General features: G+C 40.8%; 1 long non-coding RNA gene across 1 annotated transcript; it reads right to left on the bottom strand.

Moving 5' to 3' along the window:
• Positions 1 to 8,960: 8,960 nt before the first annotated feature.
• LOC139760961 (uncharacterized) lies at positions 8,961 to 10,589 on the bottom strand. The gene is made up of 2 exons (XR_011715441.1): positions 9,987 to 10,589; positions 8,961 to 9,030 (listed from the first exon to the last, which is right to left on the bottom strand). It is a non-coding gene; the product is annotated as an uncharacterized lncRNA (long non-coding RNA).
• Positions 10,590 to 21,622: the final 11,033 nt, after the last annotated feature.

Genomic DNA, 21,622 nt, shown 5'->3' with positions numbered 1-21,622 from the left:
TTGGTCAGTGTCATATTCCAATTGTTTAGATAGTTGTTTTGTGTCAAGAAATATAAAGATTGCCTATAATATGTATATTCGGGTAAAATGATTTTTTTTATCTGGGAATGAATGCAACTCTGCCGGGGGGGGGGGGGGGAGGCCCGGACAACCACAACCCTTGTTATTCATTTACCTTTTTTCTTGGACACATTTTACTGTTACTTATCATAGCAAGATAACGCTGCTGTCGTGGTCCTTAACATCATATTTTAAATCATGTAAAAATACCAAATGGACACTTATTTCGTGAATCATTACTTTTAACGTGCATATTTTGATAATTACCACAACCACAACCCTTGTTATTCATTTACCTTTTTTCTTGGACACATTTTACTGTTACTTATCATAGCAAGATAACGCTGCTGTCGTGGTCCTTAACATCATATTTTAAATCATGTAAAAATACCAAATGGACACTTATTTCGTGAATCATTACTTTTAACGTGCATATTTTGATAATTACCACAACCACAACCCTTGTTATTCATTTACCATTTTTCTTGGACACATTTTACTGTTACTTATCATAGCAAGATAACGCTGCTGTCGTGGTCCTTAACATCATATTTTAAATCATGTAAAAATACCAAATGGACACTTATTTCGTGAATCATTACTTTTAACGTGCATATTTTGATAATTACTGTCATGATATTTTAAAGTAAAAATTATGGTTTTAGTTTTTCAAACCAAAATTTAAGTATCTTTATCTATATGTGCAACAATATGCGGTTAAAGTTGAAACAACCGAACCGCCCTGTATGGCCTGTTGAAACGACCCAAATTGTTTCACCCCACTGAACCCATCTTTGAACCGTGAATGAACTCATGAATTATCGATTTATTTTATAATTATCTGATGAAAGAGCTTATTCATTTATATATATTCTTTTTCTCTTAATATTCGAAGAGATTTTATTGAGTTTGTGCGCGAAATGATGAGAAAGGCATGAAAAAAATCAATATTCAATTGAAGGTTTGTGTTCGACGCAGCTTCGAATCTACAGCATTCGAGGCTTCAAGAACAAGCCCTTACCAATTGCAACCTTTTTGACCATCAGCTCCGGGCAGGGTAAGTTCTTCCCTTCTCTTGGCCTTCATTTTGAATAGTTGGTGTAGGGAGTCAACTTCAACTTTTAAAGGGGAAGTAAATGTTTATAGTTGTGTTACTGGAGTGATAGTTTTCATGCATGGTGTTTTTGACAAGAAAATAGTGAAGTTGGAGAAAAATGTAGCTTAGACATTGAAGCTTATTGATACAGTGGTGAAATTGATGAGAACTGCTATTGACGTTTGTGTGAATAAATTGTACATTTCCTTTTCCATAGCCAGAGGTTGAACCATTATGTGACATTCATTTTTTTCATTCATTTCAAGCTAAAAGTTTGTTTTCTAAATTGTTTCTTACATTTTTCATATGTATATATATGTATGTGTGTGTGTGTGTGTGTGTATGTGCGTATGTGTGTATGTGTGTGTGTGTGTATATGTATATATATATGTATATTATCCCTGGGGATAGGGGTGAAAGAATACTTCCCACGTATTCCTCGCGTGTCGTAGAAAGCGACTAGAGGGGACGGGAGCGGGGGGCCGGAAATCCTCCCCTCCTTGTATTAACTTTCTAAAATGGGAAACAGAAGAAGGAGTCACGCGGGGAGTGATCATCCTCCTCGAAGGCTCAGAGTGGGGTGCCTAAATGTGTGTGGATGTAACCAAGATGTGAAAAAAGGAGAGATAGGTAGTATGTTTGAGGAAAGGAACCTGGATGTTTTGGCTCTGAGTGAAACGAAGCTCAAGGGTAAAGGGGAAGAGTGGTTTGGAAATGTCTGGGGAGTGAAGTCAGGGGTTAGTGAGAGGACAAGAGCAAGGGAAGGAGTAGCAATACTCCTGAAACAGGAGTTGTGGGAGTATGTGATAGAATGTAAGAAAGTAAATTCTCGATTAATATGGGTAAAATTGAAAGTTGATGGAGAGAGGTGGGTGATTATTGGTGCATATGCACCTGGGCATGAGAAGAAAGATCATGAGAGGCAAGTGTTTTGGGAGCAGCTGAATGAGTGTGTTAGCGGTTTTGATGCACGAGACCGGGTTATAGTGATGGGTGATTTGAATGCAAAGGTGAGTAATGTGGCAGTTGAGGGAATAATTGGTATGCATGGGGTGTTCAGTGTTGTAAATGGAAATGGTGAAGAGCTTGTAGATTTATGTGCTGAAAAAGGACTGATGATTGGGAATACCTGGTTTAAAAAGCGAGATATACATAAGTATACTTATGTAAGTAGGAGAGATGGCCAGAGAGCGTTATTGGATTACGTGTTAATTGACAGGCGTGCGAAAGAGAGACTTTTGGATGTTAATGTGCTGAGAGGTGCAACTGGAGGGATGTCTGATCATTATCTTGTGGAGGCTAAGGTGAAGATTAGTATGGGTTTTCAGAAAAGAGGAGTGAATGTTGGGTTGAAGAAGGTGGTGAGAGTAAGTGAGCTTGGGAAGGAGACCTGTGTGGGGAAGTACCAGGAGAGACTGTGTACAGAATGGAAAAAGGTGAGAACAATGGAAGTAAGGGGAGTGGGGGAGGAATGGGATGTATTTAGGGAATCAGTGATGGATTGCGCAAAAAATGCTTGTGGCATGAGAAGAGTGGGAGGTGGGCTGTTTAGAAAGGGTAGTGAGTGGTGGGATGAAGAAGTAAGAGTATTAGTGAAAGAGAAGAGAGAGGCATTTGGACGATTTTTGCAGGGAAAAAATGCAATTGAGTGGGAGAAGTATAAAAGAAAGAGACAGGAGGTCAAGAGAAAGGTGCAAGAGGTGAAAAAAAGGGCAAATGAGAGTTGGGGTGAGAGACTATCAGTAAATTTTAGGGAGAATAAAAATATGTTCTGGAAGGAGGTAAATAGGGTGCGTAAGACAAGGGAGCAAATGGGAACTTCAGTGAAGGGCGTAAATGGGGAGGTGATAACAAGTAGTGGTGATGTGAGAAGGAGATGGAATGAGTATTTTGAAGGTTTGTTGAATGTGTCTGATGACAGAGTGGCAGATATAGGGTGTTTTGGTCGAGGTGGTGTGCAAAGTGAGAGGGTTAGGGAAAATGATTTGGTAAACAGAGAAGAGGTAGTAAAAGCTTTGCGGAAGATGAAAGCCGGCAAGGCAGCAGGTTTGGATGGTATTGCAGTGGAATTTATTAAAAAAGGGGGTGACTGTATTGTTGACTGGTTGGTAAGGTTATTTAATGTATGTATGACTCATGGTGAGGTGCCTGAGGATTGGCGGAATGCGTGCATAGTGCCATTGTACAAAGGCAAAGGGGATAAGAGTGAGTGCTCAAATTACAGAGGTATAAGTTTGTTGAGTATTCCTGGTAAATTATATGGGAGGGTATTGATTGAGAGGGTGAAGGCATGTACAGAGCATCAGATTGGGGAAGAGCAGTGCGGTTTCAGAAGTGGTAGAGGATGTGTGGATCAGGTGTTTGCTTTGAAGAATGTATGTGAGAAATACTTAGAAAAGCAAATGGATTTGTATGTAGCATTTATGGATCTGGAGAAGGCATATGATAGAGTTGATAGAGATGCTCTGTGGATGGTATTAAGAATATATGGTGTGGGAGGCAAGTTGTTAGAAGCAGTGAAAAGTTTTTATCGAGGATGTAAGGCATGTGTACGTGTAGGAAGAGAGGAAAGTGATTGGTTCTCAGTGAATGTAGGTTTGCGGCAGGGGTGTGTGATGTCTCCATGGTTGTTTAATTTGTTTATGGGTGGGGTTGTTAGGGAGGTAAATGCAAGAGTCCTGGAAAGAGGGGCAAGTATGAAGTCTGTTGGGGATGAGAGAGCTTGGGAAGTGAGTCAGTTGTTGTTCGCTGATGATACAGCGCTGGTGGCTGATTCATGTGAGAAACTGCAGAAGCTGGTGACTGAGTTTGGTAAAGTGTGTGGAAGAAGAAAGTTAAGAGTAAATGTGAATAAGAGCAAGGTTATTAGGTACAGTAGGGTTGAGGGTCAAGTCAATTGGGAGGTGAGTTTGAATGGAGAAAAACTGGAGGAAGTGAAGTGTTTTAGATATCTGGGAGTGGATCTGTCAGCGGATGGAACCATGGAAGCGGAAGTGGATCATAGGGTGGGGGAGGGGGCGAAAATTTTGTGAGCCTTGAAAAATGTGTGGAAGTCGAGAACATTATCTCGGAAAGCAAAAATGGGTATGTTTGAAGGAATAGTGGTTCCAACAATGTTGTATGGTTGCGAGGCGTGGGCTATGGATAGAGTTGTGCGCAGGAGGATGGATGTGCTGGAAATGAGATGTTTGAGGACAATGTGTGGTGTGAGGTGGTTTGATCGAGTAAGTAACGTAAGGGTAAGAGAGATGTGTGGAAATAAAAAGAGCGTGGTTGAGAGAGCAGAAGAGGGTGTTTTGAAATGGTTTGGTCACATGGAGAGAATGAGTGAGGAAAGATTGACCAAGAGGATATATGTGTCGGAGGTGGAGGGAACGAGGAGAAGAGGGAGACCAAATTGGAGGTGGAAAGATGGAGTGAAAAAGATTTTGTGTGATCGGGGCCTGAACATGTAGGAGGGTGAAAGGAGGGCAAGGAATAGAGTGAATTGGAGCGATGTGGTATACAGGGGTTGACGTGCTGTCAGTGGATTGAATCAAGGCATGTGAAGCGTCTGGGGTAAACCATGGAAAGCTGTGTAGGTATGTATATTTGCGTTTGTGGACGTGTGTATGTACATGTGTATGGGGGGGGGGGGTTGGGCCATTTCTTTCGTCTGTTTCCTTGCGCTACCTCGCAAACGCGGGAGACAGCGACAAAGTATAAAAAAAAAAAAAAAAATATATATATATATATATATATATATATATATATATATATATATATATATATATATGAACGAATGGGGCCTTTGTTGTCTTTTCCTAGTGCTACTTCGCACACATGAGGGGGGAGGGGGAAGGTATTCCATGTGTGGCGAGGTGGCGATGGGAGTGAATGGGGGCAGACAGTGTGAATTGTGTGCATGGGTATATATGTATGTGTCTGTGTATGTAAATATATGTGTACATTGAGATGTATAGGTATGTATATTTGCGTGTGTGGACGTGTGTGTGTATGACGTGTGTGTGTGTATATTGTGTATGGGGGTGGGTTGGGCCATTTCTTTCGTCTGTTTCCTTGCGCTACCTCGCAAACGCGGGAGACAGCGACAAAGCAAAATAAATAATAAATAAATAAATAAATATATATATATATATATATATATATATATATATATATATATATATATATATATATATATATATGTAGCATTTATGGATCTGGAGAAGGCATATGAGCATATGATAGAGTTGATAGAGATGCTCTCTGGAAGGTATTAAGAATATATGGTGTGGGAGGCAAGTTGTTAGAAGCAGTGAAAAGTTTTTATCGAGGATGTAAGGCATATGTACGTGTAGGAAGAGAGGAAAGTGATTGGTTCTCAGTGAATGTAGGTTTGCGGCAGGGGTGTGTGATGTCTCCATGGTTGTTTAATTTGTTTATGGATGGGGTTGTTAGGGAGGTGAATGCAAGAGTTTTGGAAAGAGGGGCAAGTATGAAATCTATTGGGGATGAGAGAGCTTGGGAAGTGAGTCATTTGTTGTTCGCTGATGATACAGCGCTGGTGGCTGATTCATGTGAGAAACTGCAGAAGCTGGTGACTGAGTTTGGTAAAGTGTGTGAAAGAAGAAAGTTAAGAGTAAATGTGAATAAGAGCAAGGTTATTAGGTACAGTAGGGTTGAGGGTCAAGTCAATTGGGAGGTGAGTTTGAATGGAGAAAAACTGGAGGAAGTGAAGTGTTTTAGATATCTGGGAGTGGATCTGGCAGCGGATGGAACCATGGAAGCGGAAGTGGATCACAGGGTGAGGGAGGGGGCGAAAATTCTGGGAGCCTTGAAGAATGTGTGGAAGTCGAGAACATTATCTCGGAAAGCAAAAATGGGTATGTTTGAAGGAATAGTGGTTCCAACAATGTTGTATGGTTGCGAGGCGTGGACTATGGATAGAGTTGTGCGCAGGAGGATGGATGTGCTAGCAATGAGATGTTTGAGGACAATGTGTGGTGTGAGGTGGTTTGATCGAGTAAGTAACGTAAGGGTAAGAGAGATGTGTGGAAATAAAAAGAGCGTGGTTGAGAGAGCAGAAGAGGGTGTTTTGAAATGGTTTGGTCACATGGAGAGAATGAGTGAGGAAAGATTGACCAAGAGGATATATGTGTCGGAGGTGGAGGGAACGAGGAGAAGAGGGAGACCAAATTGGAGGTGGAAAGATGGAGTGAAAAAGATTTTGTGTGATCGGGGCCTGAACATGCAGGAGGGTGAAAGGAGGGCAAGGAATAGAGTGAATTGGAGCGATGTGGTATACCGGGGTTGACGTGCTGTCAGTGGATTGAATCAAGGCATGTGAAGCGTCTGGGGTAAACCATGGAAAGCTGTGTAGGTATGTATATTTGCGTGTGTGGACGTATGTATATACATGTGTATGGGGGTGGGTTGGGCCATTTCTTTCGTCTGTTTCCTTGCGCTACCTCGCAAATGCGGGAGACAGCGACAAAGCAAAAAAAAAAAAAAAAAAAAAATATATATATATATATATATATATATATATATATATATATATATATATATATATATATATATATATATATATATATATATTCTTATGAGTCCACGGGGAAAATGAAACACGAAAAGTTCCCAAGTGCACTTTCGTGTAATAATCACATCATCAGGGGAGACACAAGAGAGAAATATAACAGTCATTTGATATACATCGAAGAGACGAGCTAGGACGCCATTTGGTAAATATGTGATTGTCCAAAACAAACAACGAGCATTCATAAACTTATCATTTTACAAATCTTATCAACAATAAAGTTATCTAATTTCTACAGACCATCACTAATATTAAGATCATAATTCTTTGTGTATTCAATAACAGAAGATTCAATGATATTTTTCTTGGTAATAGAGTTAGTTCACAACTGAGATGGCGTTACTCCAGTCAATACAATGATCATAGTTTTTAACATGATTAAACAAGGCATTTGATTCTTGTGCCGTTCTTATACTATATTTATGTTGCTTAAGTCTAACAGAAAGATTCTTACCAGTCTGACCAACATAAAATTTATCACAGTTTCCACAAGGAACTTGATAGATGCAACCAAGAGAATTTTCTGGTGAATTCCTGAATAAGATATTCTTTATAGTATTATTATTGCTAAAGGCAACATTTACATCAAAGGATTTAAGCAACATGGGAAGCAAAGTGAAATTATTATTAAAAGGGAGAACTAAAAGAATCTTGGTGTCAAAGGGAGGTTTGGGCTCAACTCTATAAAATGATTTCTTTGCTAACTTAAGGGATTTATCAATGAAAGATCTAGGGTACTTTAACTTAGATCCAATAGAATATATCTTCTCAAACTCATCATCAATAAACTCTGGACTGCAAATACGTAATGCCCTTAGGAACATAGACTGAAATGATGATAATTTAACTGTCATGCTGAGATGAGTAATAATGGATATATGAGCATACATTGGTGGGTTTTCTGTATATGCTAAACTTAAGCTTGTTTCCTTGTCTATGGATCATCCAATCTAAATATGGTAACATACTATTATTTTCATTTTCTACAGTAAATTTGATGGAAGGTACTAAATTAAGTAAGGAGAGAATTATTTGTAAATTTTCATTTGTTGGCCAAATACAAAGAACATCTACATACCTAAACCAAATCTTAATATTAGTGATGGTCTGTACAAATTAGATAACTTTATTGTTGATAAGATTTGTAAAAAGATTAGTTTATGAACGCTCGTTGTATGTTTTGGACAATCACGTTTACCAAATGGCGTCATAGCTTCGTCTCTTCGATGTATAAGAGTACTTTCTGTATGAATTCCAAAGTAATAAAGATTAGGGAAATTGGCTATAGAGCACTTCTATCCTAAATAGTTACAAATAAAGAAATTCTAAAAATTTGGCTATCTACCATTAACTCCCTAGCACCAAATGAAGTACATGCTTAGTAGCTTAAAACAGAAGGGGCTGGCTATTTTTAAAGGGAAGTTGCAGTAAGACTGAGGGAGTAACCAACTTATGAGGTCCCACAGCAGAATGTTGAAGTTACCTAATGGATTCTGTTAGGGAAGCATTAGAAGTACATAAAGAAGGAAGCTAATTACATGGGCATTAATTAGATTATCCCATAAGATAAATGGCACCTTAAATACAGGGGGTAATTATAAATTAGCCTTATGAGCTTGCCCATCACTGAGAATAAGTGGGGACAGGAGCACACACTATTTCAAGTTTACTCTTGAAATAGAGTAACTTTGATAACAGCCAGAGATAATGGCATGTAATTAAGGAAATTTGCAAGATAAAACCTGTTATAAAACTTTAAATAAGGTACTAAATGTGTGAATGATGATACACTGGGGACTTGAGATCGTGGACATTAGCATAGCTCGTATACAAAAATTAGTCCATTATTTATATACTTTGGACTTTAGGAGGCTAATGATTACACAATATAAGCATGTTGAATTAATGCTTCATAAATGGTAAATTGGATTTGTCATATCAGTATTTATAACTAAGAATTCATATTAGAATATTGTATTAAATTACAATACTGTGGTTGTCGTTCATAAGTATCTGTATCTAAGACACTCATATTTTTCTGGATCAGAGTGCTTTCATAAGTATTTTTCTAAGTCCATTGTACCATCAATCAATGAGATGTATGTGGATCAATGAAATATGTATCTCTTTCATTTCTTTTATTGATCTTTTCGTTTTTACATCAAATGTATTCTTCGTTCTTGTCATCACTGCAGCCTCCGTTTCCTGGACTTCTCTCTCTCTCTCTCTCTCTCTCTCTCTCTCTCTCTCTCTCTCTCTCTCTCTCTCTCTCTCTCTCTCTCAGCCACTTCACAATCTGAAAAATATAAAGTAAGACCATTAGATATGGAAGTTCCCAGCAAATTTTTTGCTGCTGCTGCTGGTCAAGCTGAAAGCAAAGATGATTAGTACTCTGTCTCTCTTCCAGCGGCTGCTGCTGCTGTAGGGTGGTGACAGTTCATACTGAAAGCAAAGGTTAGTATTACCCTTTACCTGCTAAATCCAAACCACCACCTCCTTCACCCCCCATGACCTAACCCTGCTGCTGCTGCTGCTCTTGTTGCTGCAGCAGTGGGGGTAGAGCATGGGGGGTTATTACCCTCCCTCTAACAAACACTTTATGTATTTTTTAGGGTGTAAGAAGTTGGGATACGTTACTCTATATATACCGAATTGCATATTTACTTATGTTTTATTCATATGCCATCGACTTGTACATTTGCTTATGTTTTATCTATATGCCATCGACTTGTACATTTACTTACGTTTTATTTATATGCCATCGACATGGTTAGGTTAGGTTAGGTTAGGTTGAGTTAGGTTAGGTTAGGTTAGGTTAGGTTAGGTTATGTTAGGTTGGGTTGGGTTAGGTTGGGTTAGGTTGGGTTAAGTTAGGTTAGGTTAGCTTAGGTTAGGTTAGGTTGGTTACGTTTGGTTAGGTTAGGTTACACCCACATCAGTCCTCTTCAATACAATCGTCAATGCTCAAAATCTTTAGAACTTCGTCCACAATTTCCTTTACCCTCATCCTCCCTGGTAATTCACCAAGAGATATTTCACTTTCCACGGAGCAATTTTGACATTATCAATGTCATTCACGCCCATATATTTGATAAACAGCCTCAAAACAGACTAAACCAATCAGCGTTATCTTTCTCCTTGTAGTAGAGTATACCAATCACACCCAGCTGGGTATGGCTGGTCCCTGAGTTGTCGCTCTCGCGAGACCAAATAATTAAATTCCCAGCGTGAAAGATGTTTAGTGGTACTTACCTTATCCTTAAATCCTTATACACAAGTAGGTAAGCCTCTTAGACTTCCGATGGGGCTGAAAACAGAATTTGGAAGCTGACACAAGAGTGTTTATCAAGCCAGTCAGTCCATCACACTCACTCACTGTTTATAAATGAGATTAAGGCTGAGAAAGAAGGGTAACTCATCAAACTCTTGGCGTGACGACAATGGCGACATATAGCAGCAATAGGAGAATAGTCGTTGGAATCACTTTAGTTAAGTAGTATATTCATAGATGGCAGGACTAGCAAAGGTATTGCTTTAGGCGTCGTCTACACCTTTTAACAAAACGAGCGACGTTCAAATCATGGCTCATAGCGGAACTCGTAGGTTTGACTCATCTTTTTCTATAGACAAGAGAGATTGCTTAAATACTCACTTACAATTTGCAAAATTCCATAGATGAGTAGGCTATAAGAGAATTCATGTGATTTCCAGCGCAAGTATCATATAGTGCATTGTATCACATGTGCATGTGTCCTTCATTTGGCAGTGGGAAAATATCATTTTTAGATTTGCAGTCATATATCTGGACTAATCATTATACTCAATAACAGTGAATGCAAATATCAAAGGCATCACTGGTATTAGAATTTCTTTTGTTTGATTCTGCATTACAAAGCTAACACGGGTATATATTTACGTCGTATTTTCAGTAAAATATATGTAAATCTACAGTGTACATAGATCTTGCCAAAATAAGCTTAAACTCACGTATGTACAAAATACAACAAAGATCTACTATGGACGTTTGGCTTGAAATGAAAATCATAGAAAATGGTAAAGATTAGTCATTGTAGAAAATGGTAAACTTTTTTAGGGGTACCAAACAAATGTTATGTATTCTATAGGGTTTAAGAAGTTGGGATACATTACTTTATATGTATCGACTTGTACATTTACTTACGTTTTATCTATATGCCATCGACCTATAAATTAGGTAAGGTAAGGTTAGGTTAGGTTAGGCATGAAAACCATAAGAGTCTTGTCATACTTGTACGAATGCCTATGGAGTTCCTTGGTCGTAGGCGCCTTGTTTCTCCTTTTTGTTGGTGGTTTGTTAGACGACGGTACGGGGAGACCTAAGTTTCTACCTCGGCAAGTACATGCATCATGTCGGTTGGCCGTGCGCGTGCGAATCGTAGTATTAGTGTTCGACCCCAATGCCGCCGCCGCAACAACAACACCAGCAGCAGCAGCATCAGTAGTATCCTTCTTCAATGCCATTACACCCAGTCTAATAGATATCCTTGGTCTGTCTTTTCGAAGACATTCTTCTCCATATGGAACCGTCATGGCACCCGCTGCGGCACGGGGGAGACGACGCCTCACCCTTTATGGCTTTTTCCTATTGTGTGTTGCCTGCCTTCCCCCGACGCTTCAATGCAGCAGATTTCCTGAGCATTCCACAAGATGGGATTTTCTCCTTGTTTTAAAAAGGGGCGGGATGTTGTGGTGGCACCCGCCCCAGCCAATTGTTATGATGATGATGATGAGACGGTAAGGGGGGACCTAAGCTTCTGCCTCGGCAAGTACATGCATCATGTCGCTTGACTTTGCGCGTGCGATTCGTAGGTCTTAGTGTTCTACCCCAATGCCGCAGCAGCAGCAAAGGGGGGAAATCGGGTAGAGTTGAGAGCTACAGTTTCTGCTCTAACCCATCCCAAATACGGATCAACCAAACCCTGATGTGCTGTATCGACCCGTTTGCATACAACTTACGTACCAGCCTGGGTGCCGTGAGTGGCAGAGCAGATTCCTTACTGCGATCCACTAAGGTTTAACCCGGAGAAAGGTTAGGGGATTTGTCACGCCAATCGATGGCAAAAGCCCCTACATAGTAGACCTATAGATTAAGAGTTGTGTATTTCGCCACCGTAACTGGACCTCCTACGCCGGCATCGAAAGTGAGAGTGAGGAGGAGAAGGAGGAAGCGGCTGGCTGGATGTGTGTTTGTGTGTGGTATGGAATGCGAGAGCGCGCGGGAGGTAGATTAAGAGGAGTTGTGTATTTCGCCACCGTAACTGGACCTCCTACGCCGGCATCGAAAGTGAGAGTGAGGAGGAGAAGGCTGGCTGGGTGTGTGTGTTTGTGTGTGGTATGGAATGCGAGAGCGCGCGGGAGGTAGGGGGTAAGCCTTCCTCCTCCTCCTCCGCCGTCACCCTCCCGCTTCCTCGCTCGCGTACGACGTTACTAAAACAACCGGCAATCTAGTGAGTGATGTCAAACTCCTCGAACGCAATGTGGGTCGAATGGTAATGGTCCACTGATGTTCACCACCACCACCGTGTGTAAGGAAGGGAGGGAGGTGGGACGGCTTCGCGTCATCGAAAGCGAGAGTGAGGAGGAGGTGGCTGGCTGGCTGGCTGGCTCGGTGTGTGGTATGCGCGCGGGGAGGGAGAAGGGTCGGCCGCCGCCGCCGCCGCTCTCTCGCTTAGGTTAGGCTTAACTCGGAGAAAGGTTAGGGGATTTGTCACGCCTATTGATGGCAAAAGCCCCAACATAGTCGACATATAGATTAATAGTTGTGTATTTCGCCACTGTAACTGGACCTTCTACGCCGGCATCGAAAGTGAGAGTGAGGAGGAGGAGGAGGAGGCTGGCTGGGTGTGTGTTTGTGTGTAGTATGGAATGCGAGAGCGCGCGGGAGGGGGGGCGGGGGTCGTCCGGCCTTTTCCTCCTCCGCTGCCACCCGCCCGTTCCCTCGCTCGCGCACTACTTACTAAAACAACAACCGGCAATCTAGTGAGTGATGTCAAACTCCGCGGACGCAATGTGAGTAGATCGATGATAGGCCACTGATGTTCACCACCATCACCGTGTGTGAGGAAGGGAGGGAGGTGGGTCGACCGCGCGTCATCGAAAGCGAGAGTGAGAAGGTGACTGTCTGTCTGGCTGGCTCGGTGTGTGTGGTATGCGCGCGGTGAGGGAGGAGTGTTGGCTGCCGCCGTGCCACCGCTCTCGCTTGTTCTTAGGTTAGGTTAGGTTAGGTTAGGTTAGGATAGGCTCGGCTAGGCTAGGTTAGGTTAGTTTAGATTGAGGTGGTGTGCCAAGTGAGAGGGTTAGGGAGAATGATTTGGTAAACATAGAAGTGGTAGTAAAAGCTTTGCGGAAGATGAAAGCCGGCAAGGCGGCGGATTTTGGATGGTATTGCAGTGGAATTTATTAAAAAAGGGGTGACTGTATTGTTGACTGGTTGGTAAGGCTATTTAATGTATGTATGATTCATGGTGAGGTGCCTGAGGATTGGTGGAATGCTTGCATAGTGCCATTGTACAAGGGCAAAGGGGATAAAATTGAGTGCTAAAATTACAGAGGTATAAGTTTGCTGAATATTCCTGGGAAATTATATGGGAGCATATTAATTGAGAGGGTGAAGGCATGTACAGAGCATCAGATTGGGGAAGAGCAGTGTGGTTTCAGAAGTGGTAGAGGATGTGTGGATCAAGTGTTTGCTTTGAAGAATGTATGTGAGAAATACTTGGAAAAGCAAATGGATTTTTATGTAGCATTTATGGATCTGGAGAAGGTATATGACAGAGTTGACAGAGATGCTCTGTGGAAGGTATTAAGAACATAAGGTGTGGGAGGCAAGTTGTCAGAAGCAGTGAAAAGTTTTTATCGAGGATGTAAGGCATGTGTAGGTGTAGGAAGAGAGGAAAGTGATTGGTTCTCAGTGAATGTAGGTTTGCGGCAGGGGTGTGTGATGTCTCCATGGTTGTTTAATTTGTTTATGGATGGGGTTGTTAGGGAGGTGAATGCAAGAGTTTTGGAAAGAGGGGCAAGTATGCAGTCTGTTGTGGATGAGAGAGCTTGGGAAGTGAGTCAGTTGTTGTTCGCTGACGATACAGCGCTGGTGGCTGATTCATGTGAGAAACTGCAGAAGCTGGTGACTGAGTTTGGTAAAGTGTGTGAAAGAAGAAAGCTGAGAGTAAATATGAATAAGAGCAAGGTTATTAGGTACAGTAGGGTTGAGGGACTAGTCAAATGGGAGGTAAGTTTGAATGCAGAAAAACTGGAGGAAGTGAAGTGTTTTAGATATTTGGGAGTGGATTTGGCAGCGGATGGAACCATGGAAGCGGACGTGAATCATAGGGTGCGGGAGGGGACGAAAGTTGTGGGAGCGTTGAAGAATGTGTGGAAGGCAAGAACATTATCTTGGAAAGCAAAAATGGGTATGTTTGAAGGAATAGTGGCTCCAACAATGTTATATGGTTGTGAGGCTTGGGCTATAGATAGAGTTGTGCGGAGGAGGTTGGATGTGCTAGAAATGAGTTGTTTGAGGACAATATGTGGTGTGAGGTGGTTTAATCGAGTAAGTAATAATAGGGCAAGAGAGATGTATGGTAATAAAAAGAGTGTAGTTGAGAGAGCAGAAGAGGGTGTTTTGAAATGGTTTGGTCACATGGAGAGAATGAGTGAGGAAAGATTGACAAAGAGGATATATGTGTCAGAGGTGGAGGGAATGAAGAGAAGTGGGAGACCAAATTAGAGGTGGAAAGATGGAGTGAAAATGATTTTTAGGGATCGGGGTCTGAACATGCAGGAGGGTGAAAGGCGTGCAAGGAATAGAGTGAATTGGAACGATGTGGTATACCGGGGTCGACGTGCTGTCAATGGATTGAACCAGGGCATGTGAAGCGTCTCGGTAAACCATGGAAAGTTCTGTGGAGCCTGGATGTGGAAAGGGATCTGTGGTTTCGGTGCATTATTGCATGACAGCTAAAGACTGAATGTGAGCGAATGTGGCCTTTGTTGTCTTTTCCTTGCGCTACCTCGCGCACATAAGGGGGGAGGGGGTTGTTATTTCATGTGCGTCGGGGTGGGGATGGGAATGAATAAAGGCAGACATTATGAATTATGTACATGTGTATATATGTATATGTCTGTGTGTGTATATATATGTATACGTTGAGATGTATAGGTCTGTATATTTGCTTGTGTGGACGTGCATGTGGGTGGGTTGGGCCATTTTTTCTTCTGTTTCCTTGCGCTACCTCGTTAACGCGGGAGACAGCGACAAAGCAAAATAAATAAATGAATAAAAATAGATAGTATTCTGGCTTATGTATCGTCCAGCATGCTCGCTGGTTATGAGTCAACCTGAAAGATGACATGGTTTTTTGAGGCGGCAGATGCTATGTATTTAATTTTTTGTACCTTGAAAAAGAATGTTTTTGTTTTGTATAATGTCCCATAATATACCGTTAACTTTTCTCTTACAGACTTAAAGAATGTTATAAATTTTCTATTCTTTTATTATGTCACTGACTTTATTTAATCATATAAATTACTACCAAAGTTTTGCTTAAATTATAATTGTTACTTTTCTGTACAAAAAAAGTGCTTGTTTTGCTAAAACAGTAATTTTGGGAGCTGGAGCTATGGTGTTCAAACGCACATTCGCTCTCTCTGCTCGTTGCTTGTTAGTTAAGTAAACATTCGCGCTGGCTTCTCTGCAGAATCAGGTTGTATTTGCCCTTCTTGTTGTCATCAGCCCTTGATTAATTGTCATATTCAAAGATAGGGATATAGGCTTTATTTAGAGAAGGAAAGAACAATATCTGTTGACAGATGTAAGTATTTAATAAGGATAAATGTTTCCGTTGCTAGTCCACCTCGACGTCGGTCATTGGGATTGGCATTGGGAGCTACTATACCTTCAAGGATACCCATTTTCACCTTCCCAAAGGTCGTTTCGCTTTCCACACTTTGCTCGGTGTTCCCAGAACATTCACCCGCTCACCCACCTTGTGACTCATCTCCACTTCCAAGGTTCCATTCGCTGTCCCAGGTATCTAAAACACCCCACTTTCTCCTTTTTTTCCAATTGAAACTCGCACTTCAGGTAACCTGTCTCTTTGTACTGCTAAACCTGAATAACCATGCTTTTATCCACATTTGCTCTCACGTTTCTCCTTTCATACACTCTCCCAAACTCTGACGCCAACTTCTGCGGTTTCCCATGCGAATGTGTCTCGCTCTCTTATCTTTTTCGGTTACTTCTGATAGATATTCCCCTGGACACTCTCCATGTCAGTGCTGAGTGTGGTAGTAGAGTGCGGTATGTCTGTTCATAGTGCCCACACCACACCTTCAGCTTTATCACTTTCCATTCCTCCCAGTAACCTTGGTAACGTGATTACTTGTGTCATTACTGTGTTTTATGTCGCTCCTTGTTGTCTGAGCATCACCTTGAGGGGTATCGTCTCTGCTGCTTGTGATCTGTCATAGTCCAGGTGTCTGGTCCTTTCTTAAGGACAGGGACGGTGTAACCTGATATATGGTTATCTTTGCATCGAGAGGAATATGAGGAACTATGAGGATCAGATACAGGGCTTGACTTTACTTAGAAATTCTTTGTTATTATTCAGTGCATCTGAAACGAGGTTCATGGCACGATCTAGGGTGAACCTAAAACAAATTTCGAAGCAAGGTTCTCTAGTGAATCTGAAGGTTCATGGTGGGATCTTGGGTGAACCTGAAGTAAAGTTCGCAGCAAGGTTCATTAGTGAACCTGAAGTAAGGTTCATAATGGGATCTTGGATAAACCTTAAGCAAAATTATTAGCTGGGTCCAGCAGTGAACCCGAAGCACGGATTGCATCTGGGTTAATGACTCGTCGTTGTTGGAATGTTGACGGTGCGAACCCGACACTGTCAGGCCGGGTTTCACAGCTGGACATTGGCAAAAAAAAAAAAAAAAAAATGGCTAACGTCAGAATTTACTACTACAAGGAATATATAACCTCGTAAAAACAACAAAGTTCAGTTTCTCTTAATTTTACAACTGCATGTGATGCTGTAATCATACATATGGATTCGCCAATAATGAACTGTACAAATAAGAGATACGTTATTGTAAGGTCTTGGTATTGGTTCATCCTCCGTATCGAAGCACCAGTCAACACGCGGTGGGCGGGCTAGTTCAGGCGTCATTAATATTGTACTGATGGAAGATTGTCTTATTTACCTGAGTCCTGGAGAACTCGTTTGTTAATTGTGCTCTTTAGTTTATCTCATTTATGAATAAAAAGTTTTACCTACTACCGTGTAATTGTACCTTGACGATAAGAGGTGGTTAGAGCAGTCGTTGTCGCCCAGCAAATGTAAACAAAGCATTGTGGCCGATGATTGGTGCAGCTGAAGTCTCTCTCCCATAATGCCACCACCGCTGCCGGTACTCCAGATAGAAGTTTGTGGAACCTCTTTTACCGTGAACGTCAGCTGGACGAGCGGGTCGCGGTGTGTGTTGATATCTATGTTTGTCGAGAAGTATATTCAAACTGGGCTGCTGTGGGAAACACCTGATCGTGTGGAAGTGTGCAGAGAATATGTACTGACAACAGCCTAAGTGAGAGTAATGTTTGTGCTGGTATTACATCTGCCAGTACCAGGACTCGTGTTCGTTGCAGGATGTAGCAGGTCAGTGATGTGTGGACACGTTGGGCTCGAACTATCTACGTAAATTTGATGTACACTGTGGTAAATATTTAGATCTGAGTTTATATGGTGTGAGGAATATTACTATAATTATCGTTCATACGTGCCACACGGAGTTTGACGAATATGTTACGATTTCTATGTAAGAATTGTTTACGTTCGGTCGTATAATGGAATGTTACCCGTGTCTTTGCCTTGTACCACCACATCCAAAAGGTATTTAAGGGTTATATGTGTATGGGATTATCTAGTTTCATAATTTTGAAGATGCCTATTTCAGCAAGTAGGTTAACATTAACGCCATTATTATAACTTAGTTTCCTTATAAAGTTTCACAGGTTTTTCTTGAACCTTTACAATACAACTAAACAAGAAAATGTATATTTTTCTTAATTCTGATATATTTTTCTCTCATTTTTCAGGTGTGTTTTTTGTATAATATTTTCGTGTGAGGGTCGTCCGTAATACTCGAACATTTCTGTTGATTCATCATGCTAGAATTTCGCCCACGTCCAGGTGAGATCCTTCATGTATTCTGGGAAACGTTTATTTTTTTCCGCTTATCCATGAAGGAGTTGATTATATTTTTACTTGATTTTAGTGTTTCGGTGTTGATTTCCTCCACTAGTCTTTCTGTAGCTGGTTGTCTGGTCATTTGGGTATTTACGCTAATGTTTTTCTAAAAAATTTCTGATCGATCCAGACTTGCTGCATTCAGATCTGGCTTTCAAAGTCATGTAGGACGTCATTATTTTACGCAGTGCATAAGTTGACTGGAAACGTTACCATTTTCTAATATATAGATTTATGTAACGACCAAAGAAAAATAATGCAGTTATCCATGAACGCATTATATTCATGGTTATTCACAGATAATGTAACCTAACAACGTGCGGTGCCCATCTAGGTCTCCCATCTTCACACCAAAATACAATTAGTAGAAGATTTTCACTTGGTGTGATATTTGTCTTGTTTGTGATTTAGGCGTAAAAACTCCATTTACACGGCAGAAATTGTCCTGTCCATTGATGTAAGAGCTTGGAAGCCTTTTTCGTTCTGAAAGTGAAAGTAACAGTAAGCGCGATAAGATATAGCAAACCATTGAACACAACACATCGGCTTTCATGTACAGTAACAAAATCCTGCTTTGCTGTTCCATTACCTCCTCGATGCCACAACACTGCACGAGGGAAGCGCCACAGGGCTGCTTCAGTTGTCATAAAGCGCAGGACGTATTAAGTATTTGAGTCGCGTTGTTTCTTTATTTTTCATTTTTGATGTCTTGTTAAAATTGTATGTAGGAACTTCGTTTGCTTTTTTTTTTTAATTATTATTGTCATCGTTATTTCTGGGAGAAACATCGCAGTATTATAATCCGGAGCAGTTCGTCTTGTTTAAATACGGAAATGACGTAAAATAAAAAGTGTACAAGACCTTTGAGTTCCACACAGTGGGTGGGGTGGTTGGGCTTTAGAAAGAGGGGAATACTGGATTACAAATATATAAACTGACACACCACCGTCCTACCTTAACCTAACGTAACTCGAAACGTAATCAATCCCAGCCTAACTTAACATTACGAAGTCTAACGACCCATAACATAAGACCAAACACAATTTAGTCAACGTTACGAAGTCTAACGTTAGCCAAGCGTTACCTAAAGATTACCGTTAGTAAGAATATTAACTATTATCAAACCTAACCAAACCTATTGTAACAATTTCCTACCCATAACGAAGGAACCACAAACAAACTTATTGTGAATGATGCAACATGGAGGAGGAATTGATTGAATCTGTAACTCGTCGTGACTGTGATACAAAGACTGCCAGATATCCGACTGCGGGTTTACCATAGACAGGACATCCACCCGATGGTTTACATTATAGTACTGTTATTTTCCTTTCTGCCATATCTTTTTTCTTTTAACTAACCTCGGAAAAGTTCTTGTGATGGTATATTGTTTATATATCCGCCATGATATCCAGCTAGATGTAACAGTTTTTACTATTATCTAGTGTTTACATTAATTTTTATGGTGTCTTGGATGGTTAAAGGTTCATTGTAGAATGGATCTCTCGTTCTCTAAATGACGACAGAGGACCATACTCTCAAAAGGTTTAGCATAACATCTCGTAGATATGAAGGGTAGTTGGTTGTTTGGGTATTAGGATGATACTAGTAGTCGTCCTAGAGGTAATCTGCCACTTGACTCTTATATATAGTGGAGGATTGCGTAGTAATGTAGCAGATGGTACCATCCTCCCGGGCTACGGCAAGTTCACGTTGGGTAACTCGGATCATAATGTTCCTTGTTCATCGTAAATTGAATTAGTGTATTATCTCTGCTCATCCTTAACATATCTGCATTTCAGAAGTTAGATTTACAAAGCAGGACGTAATAGGCATAAGTGTTAGTAAGTTCTGTATTGTTGGTTTGCATGACTGACTCTGATAAATATTATTTTCTCCTAATGCTCTACCGATAGGCGTTTATGTATTCGGTCCATTAACAAATAATGAAGATTTTTCCGAGTTCGGTCATCGCTGCCGGGCAGTTGTTACAGTAAATGAACGAAATTTTCGTTGCAGGTTTCCTTGGCGATTTTTTTTTCTTGGATAAGTTTAGTCTTATCGTCTGATACACTTGGATCAGTGTTTCTCAAGCTTTCATGACTCTCGCCTGTTGGCTTTCACGAAATACTCGCTCAACCCCCCCCCCCCCCTAATTCTTTTGAAGAATTTGACATTTTGTGTTGTGTTTTAGTATTGAGGATCAGCTAGTTCGTCATTTATGTAGCCTTGTATCTCGTGAGCATGGATGAAGACAAATTAGATAGAAATAATGTCAAAACATAACATGTATCAAGTGTATAAGTATTCATTTTGGCCAACACTTAGGTGAGCCAAAGCCAAATTACACCCAATATCATAGAAACCAAAAACACGTTAAATCTTGTAAACCCATTAGAACAAACAAATCATGTGCAAACGAATTAAAACTGTCGAATCTAATATTCAACTATTACCATACTGGAATTAAAGGATGATTTGAATCTTGTGCATTCAGCGAGGTGGATGCTGCTGCCATTCTTTCAGAAATTATAGGTTTCCGGGATGAAAGAGCACTACGCAAGTAGTTTTCTAGGATTCGTTAGATTACGCTGTTTTGTGTCCAGTACAATGAGAGTTGAAAAGCCAACTTGGCAGAGATAAATAGAAGAGAAAATCCTGAAACGAAGTGCTTCCTCGCCAAGTTTTGGGTAGACTGGGAGTTATTTGACCCAGAGCTCTTCCATACTCATGGTTTCAAACTTATCATTTGCACTCGCGTCGCGCATAAATTCGATGGCTGCTTCTTGCACGGGATTCGTTAACTACCCCACATCAATGTTAAATGGATACCACGCCAATTTCCAACACAAAGATATGGAAAATGGCGCATAGATTCCTCGGCAACGGAATCCAGATGGGATAGATTTTTCTTTGTGTCCAGACCATACTGATCATGATCTTTCCTGTCAGTATGGAGTTCCTTGAGATGAGACTATGAAAATGTTCTACCGTTTCCAAAACCGAGTTTTCTCCTCCTTGAGACCTCTGATGACATCATAATGCACAATGATTGCCTTTCTTGTAATTGTAAATCGAGTTTGTTGATGGTCTCGGAAATATGTACAAGGTACGCTAGTGAAAACTAAATCTTTTCGCTTGTAAATGCGTCATACAGATCTTGTTTCTGACTTTATTGGGAAGAGTTGCTCTTCATATTTGCCACGTTCATAGAGCCGACTCGACACGATTCCTTTTCAAGGCCAGCGGGCTTCCATGTGGAAGCAGGAGAATTTTATGATCAACTAAATCTGTGCAGAGAGCTGCAAAGAGGCCAGAATATAAAGATCTTCACAAAATAATCAACTTCCATTAACCAATTCAATGAATTGCGTAGGTCATCTTGAAAGATGAATTACATGTTTTCTTAAAGGGTTTTAGCAGCAAGTGCTCATCTGTGGATGAGGCAAGAGTCCCAGTTATGGCTCCATTCTTTTCTTTGACCAATTCTATGAATCCCCAACGAGAGACAAGCATTGTTAGGGCACAGTCATTGGACACTCCGACATACGTTTCCCATGGAAGATAATTTTCTTGGGGAACTTTCAAAGATACTAGAAG

This window comes from Panulirus ornatus, chromosome 38, assembly GCF_036320965.1.
Source record: "Panulirus ornatus isolate Po-2019 chromosome 38, ASM3632096v1, whole genome shotgun sequence".
Classification (NCBI taxonomy): domain Eukaryota; kingdom Metazoa; phylum Arthropoda; class Malacostraca; order Decapoda; family Palinuridae; genus Panulirus; species Panulirus ornatus.
Note: the sequence above shows the minus strand (reverse complement) of the source record. Positions and strands in the feature narration are given on the sequence as shown.